General features: G+C 42.3%; 1 protein-coding gene across 1 annotated transcript in view; it reads left to right on the top strand.

Moving 5' to 3' along the window:
* The first annotated feature begins 438 nt into the window (after positions 1–438).
* gas2l3 (growth arrest-specific 2 like 3) overlaps positions 439–6,000 on the top strand; it is a 28,965-nt gene continuing 23,403 nt past the window's right edge. The window contains exon 1 of the mRNA XM_035147067.2: positions 439–570. The gene's annotated coding sequence lies outside the window, so the exon portion shown is untranslated. The remainder of the gene's footprint in view (positions 571–6,000) is intronic.

Below are 6,000 nucleotides of genomic sequence, written 5' to 3'. Positions count from 1 at the left end.
CTTTTAACAGTTACATGGCAGAGCTTTATGACATTGCTGCTTCTAGAAAACTTCCTCCAGGACTTTATGGGATCATAAAAACAATGGATTATAAATACATTAATCAATAAAAAAGTATATTAGAGTGGGAGTGGTCTGAATTCAAGTAACATCAGTACACTTGATGGAAGAAGACTGAATAATTCCAAAGAGAAAACAGGAAAACGTTTGAATACAATCACAGTTTTATTATTATTTGTCAACTCATCCCAATCACCAGTTACATCAACACCCCCACGGTGACGTTTTAAATCTTTAGTCAAGCACTTTATTAGAAGTTTATTGTTTTTATTATGAATGGATTTTCATCATCCAGTAAAATGACACTCAGGTGAAAACCGCGACTCCGCCCACCCAGCGGAGGAGGCGTTGTGATTGGCTGGTTCGAACAGCGCTTCTCACAAACATCAGCGGAGAAGCGCATGAATTAAACCGATCAGGAGGAGCAGCTCAAGTTTTCCTCAAGGATACAGCGACACAAACTACCACAACACTTTCTGCCTGAAGACTTTTATACCTCCAACATTTCCGGTAAGTCACAAACCGATGGATTTCTTTATGTTCATCTTTATCTCAGAAGGGAAGAAACGGGGAAAGTTTGTCCGGGAGAGAGAGAGAGCGAGAGAGAGAGAGAGCGGATTCATTCTCCACTAAATCCATGAGGGAGCCTCGTGGAAGCTGGAAACATGGTTCCCAAAGAAAATACACCAAAAATAACAAAATCTGTGCTTAGAATAAATGTGACGACTGATTGAAAGTCCCATCAGATATTGAGAATAGTGAAGACAAGCTACCAGAAGTTTAAACAGAGTGCTGTGTTTAAAGTATGAGGAAGTTAAGAGTGATATATTAATTTTTTCTTCATACATCCATCTCCCTGCCTGTCTAAAGCTACTATCCAGCACCATTCACTGGTGTATGGTTTCATTGACTTGCTTATTTGTTTACTAAACGTTTCACACCTTTTCACTGGAGCCTCCAACGTGTGTCAAGGGTGCAGCTGCGGTTTAAACCAGTCAACAGTCCCTTTTACTGGGCAGATTTCACTGTTGCATAGTGACACTGTCGTTGACTTTGACGGGTAGTAAGAGTGAAACAAAACAACAGCTCCCAGTCAGTTACCCTTGGTCAGCAGGTGAGAGTCAATGGGTAAGAGGATCAGTGGTTTACTGGTGCTGCACATATGAGCCTGGAGGCTGTGTCCGCTCAGGGGGATGCACGGTGGTAGTAATGTGAGGCTGTGGCAGAGGATGATGATGACATAGGGTTACGTGGATGTTTGTGTTTGACGTGGCTTTATTGGGAAGAGCAGAAGAGGTGAAGGTTGTGGGTGCAATTCCCCTGTTTTGGACAGGCATGTTTCCTGCTGCTGCCCCTATTGTGGCAGGACACCAACTCAGGAGGGGCACATTCTTATGAAGACCTCCTGTAAAGGGGAACATCCCTGGTTTCCTGTCGGAGGAAGAGAGATGAAGTAAAGGCTCAGCAGGTGCTTCCTGCAGAGAGGGATTTCACCAGGGAATCACCATCCCCACTCTGGTGTTGAGGATTTTTATTGTTTTGTTTTTACAATGGCCAGAATTTATCTCTTGACCTTTTTGATTCGTGCCTGATAATCGGGAAGGATGCCCATTTCGTTTAACGTCATCCATCATATGCAAGATTGTGAACCAGGCTATATATTATCACGTTTATTTATAAAGCACATTTAAACCAGCCAGAGTTTCACAAAAACCCTTAAGGCTAGTGTATAAGAAAACGCTTAAAAGCTTGAGAAAACTTGTGAGTCCTCGTGGCTTGAATTTCTCTGATGATTTCTTGAGCTTATTGTCGCATGTTATCTTTCCAATGGGATGTGATTGTAACTCGTGACTTAAAGGAAAACATGTTTATCTTTCACCCTTCACAGGCTGTTCATAATGAACAATCCTATCATTGTGTTGTCCCCCACACTCATTGCTTATAATCAACCTCGCATCCAGTAATTTCCAGCGTCTCTATCCTGGCCTGGAGGACAATTAGCTGATGGGTGGGCTGTGACCCCTCTGGCTTGAGCTGCTCCGGTCATTGAGAAATTGAGCTGCATCGTATTACATCACAGTTAGTCAGTGATCAGGTCAACGCACTTCTGGTATCATGGCAACCTTTCAGGTCCCTTGAAGCTGTATGTGAATAAAAAACCTTGTTGTGTTCGTGGTGCTACAACACTGAACAGTTCTGTTCCCGCTGTGAATTCTCTTACTCGCCCCCAAATGAAATCCTGTTAGTCTGAACTTTCTCTAATCTCAAAGTCACAACAAATCAGCGTAACCTGTTTCCTAACCAGCGCTAACTGCCCCCTGCGAAACAGATTCACCAGTGTTGGATTTTTATCCCTTCTAGTTTTTTTTTAAGTCTACTGGTTTGATCTCAGACTGAACAGATTGGTAAATATGAGATACATCCACAGAGAATAATCATCGGTGACGATTGCTATCTTAGCCTTTTTATAAGATGATAGTGTCAGGGTCATGTTTACAGCTCGATGTGCTTCCCCCAAGTGGTCAAATATTTATTTACTGCAATTTAGTGTTCAAAACAAAAGCTGTATTTAAAAATGGACGTAGTGAAGTTGATGCGGAAGTGCCTGAAACCGGTATTCCCTTCAATGGCCGACTTCTCACTTGATTTATAATGTCAGTAAACGTTTTCCTAAGTTGATTTGGGTGTCTGTTGCTAGTTTCAAGTTTTCTGCAATACAGCATGATGTCCATTTAGTAAATTATGGTTCCATTTAGAGTAAAATAGACGACGATGGTTGACAGCTAGTATCGTCCAATGGGGGCATGTCACAGGTGGAGGTGGGCATGCAGTGTCTCTCACCTCTCAGTTAGGCTCAACCCCCACTCGTCCAAATATGGTGACCTCTGGACAAAATGCCAAACTCGAGGCTTCAAAGCGTCAGTTCACAAACCAATGGGTGACGTCACGGTGGGTTTCCACTTGGGTCAAACTGTCTAAACTGTTGCTAATTGTAGCTATTCAGAGCTACAGTGATTATTTACATAAAGCTAGTGTAGCTCTGTTTGGATTTTTTTATTGGACCACATCACAAAAGCAGGAAATAACACACAGTAATCAATAGATGCTGTCGGTGCATTCAGCAGGTGGAAATGTCATGTTGATGTTATAGTGTTGTTTTCCAGTTGAGAATAATGGCCTTTAAACAGAAAAGTCTGTTACTGAGAGGGATTGCAGTTACTAAAGTCCTATCCAATTGCTGTTCCTGCTTATGAATCCCTGTGACTTTCTGTTGGAAAGGTTTTCCACCATGCTTCCGACAAACAACAAACTCAAGGTGCCAAGGACACCTCATCACTGACGGTACAGTGCGTCAGCGTGTGTCAGGCGAAGCTGTGTGTCACTGCCCTTAATGAGAGCGTGCACACATGAGTAGCAACCTCAATTTCGGCCATCTTCATAATCGCCATCTGCTTGATCTTTGGCATCAGGCCTGGCGTTTTCGGAGTGGCCAAGGACCCGAAAGAAGTTGAGACAGAGACACGCGCCCACACACACACACACACACACACACACACACACGCACCACCCTGACCCCCCCTCTCATTCTGCTCCTGTAAGCTGCACCCTCAATAAATGAGGGCTAATCCAAGATTTCATTATCATCTCCATTGTGTCCACACACGCAGCATCACACGCCCATATGTCCCCACGTGCATTTTTAACTCATTAAGTCTTCTTTGTCTCATCTGCTGTTTAGTGCGTGTGTGGAGCTGTTATTGTTTAGGTGGATACATGTAGATCCTGTAAATATTCACAATAGTGCTAACGTCATGCTTTATTCATATATTCATATTGTGGACAGTATCAGGGAAAGAAATCATTATCTGCAATTAAATATTTAATGTTACCACAATGTAGAGGAGACTGCCAAATTAAATACTTAGTATTACTTACTAATCTGTCCCTTCTTGTTTGAGCTATCAGTCATTTAATGTAGTAGTATCCTAAATGTTAAAGTCTGATTGGTGAAACTTCTCTAGTTGTCCATTAAACCAGCTCTGGTCAAGCTGCTGGACTCAACGACATGTCGCACTCGCTGAACCAGTTGAACTCTAATTATCTCAGTCATGTGGACTGTTTCTGCAGACCAGCTCATGTCACAATTTTTTTTTTCTTAGGATTGGGTACAGTTTCCAGTAACTACAGAGTAGCCGTAGGTCTCGGTCTAGGATATATATATTTTTTTTTTCTAGCATCATCCAAGATGTAAGAGATAACTGAATAATGTTTTCTTGATAAAATAAGATCTTTTATTAGTTAGAGTTATAGCAGCAAAGGGGATAGTGGAACTAGACACTCAGTAATAGCAATACATAAGTCAACATACAACATAAACACAAGAGAAAAAATATTAACAAAATGATATTGAATTTAAACTGCATTTTTCAGTGTAACAGAATTGCACAAATGATCTTGAGATTGTACAGATAGAAAATGGGTATTGCACATTTAAAAAAGTTAAACCTGAGTGAGAGGGCACGGTCACACATACGTGACTGTAAAGCGAATATCGCAGATCAAAGGTCACCAAAGTTGAACTCGCAGTGCGATTTGCCTTTCAACTGGAAGCAATGTTGCAGGGGATGGGACTGGTGGTATTATCTATTCATCTATGAATGCACAAGTGTAAACATGTGAAAACTGCTTTATTCAAACATTGTAGAAATCAACTCCTCATGTGGAGGCTTGTTTATTAACAGTCTGATAGCAGGGACAGTAAAGACACAAGTGGTTTATATTCACTGATATTGTCACATCTTGTCAGCACAGCTCCAGCTCCGTGTTTATTGAACTCCTCTGTATTGTGACTTTATCAGTGTAGTGTCAAAACCATCCTGTAATCAGTCTCTTATGGAGCAATGAGTTTCTTTCTTTAGGGGCCCATGATTCTCCCACCATGTCTGAGCACTGCTGAGGCTGATTAAGGTGAAAGGTGCCCCACTTTTTTAAATCCCACCCCCTGCCCCCTCCCTATCACATGCACAAATACACTAACCAGGGTTATTATGTGACAAAACAACCTGACTAATTAGGTTGAGCTCCCCGGCCCCTTGACCTTTCTCATCTCTTTGGCCCCTGAAGAGTGGGGAAGGGGCAAAGTGGCTGTTTGGGCCACACAGGCTTATCTGAACTGACCCTGAGAAAACCTGCTATGGGGCCACGCTGGGGTCGCGTGCTTGGAGATGGTTAACTTCGGTTTGTGGGTTAAAAAAATCCTTCATTATTGCCAAAATCCTGGGAAAAAACATAAATATTTTATTTGACTGATGCATTGTGAAGTTATTGTGGACTGACTGACTAAATGTCACACGCCACATGTCATCAGTAAAGGAAATAGGATTAAATGATAAAGTTATATGTTGACTGTAAAGAAGAAGCTCAGCTATGCTTCACCTACTGTTTTTAAATTTACAGCAGTAGACGTTATGACACCCTGGAAATTGGGAGTTTTGGCAGCCAGACAGATGGCACCTTGGAAACCAAAAGGTCTCTCTAACCGTCACTTTCCTCCTGTTATGCCTCATTCTGTCAACAGTTATTACGTCCCAGTTCATTAATGGAATGAATGCACACATGAAGTGATGCATTATGGGATGACCATCAGTTGCAAGGGCTTCTAAATTACAGCTGATGTAAGATCAACGGTCAAGTTGTCTTTGTGTGGTCACGTATTTCAAACGGCCAGTCTGTGTTGCGACTGAAGTAGTGATGTCATTGCAGTGAGTGTGTGTGTGTGAGTGTGTGAATGTTTGAGTGTGTGTGTGTGTGGGTGTGTGGGTGTGTGAGGTCAGCAGAAACATTGGGCATCATGCCAGACCTGCTGCTGCCTAAAGGATGCTGTGTGTGTTGGGCACCGCTGATTGACTCAGCCCAACTGGCTACTGACATCATGTAGAG

This window comes from Hippoglossus stenolepis, chromosome 22 (genome assembly GCF_022539355.2).
Source record: "Hippoglossus stenolepis isolate QCI-W04-F060 chromosome 22, HSTE1.2, whole genome shotgun sequence".
NCBI lineage: Eukaryota > Metazoa > Chordata > Actinopteri > Pleuronectiformes > Pleuronectidae > Hippoglossus > Hippoglossus stenolepis.
This window is presented reverse-complemented; position numbering and strand designations above follow the sequence as displayed.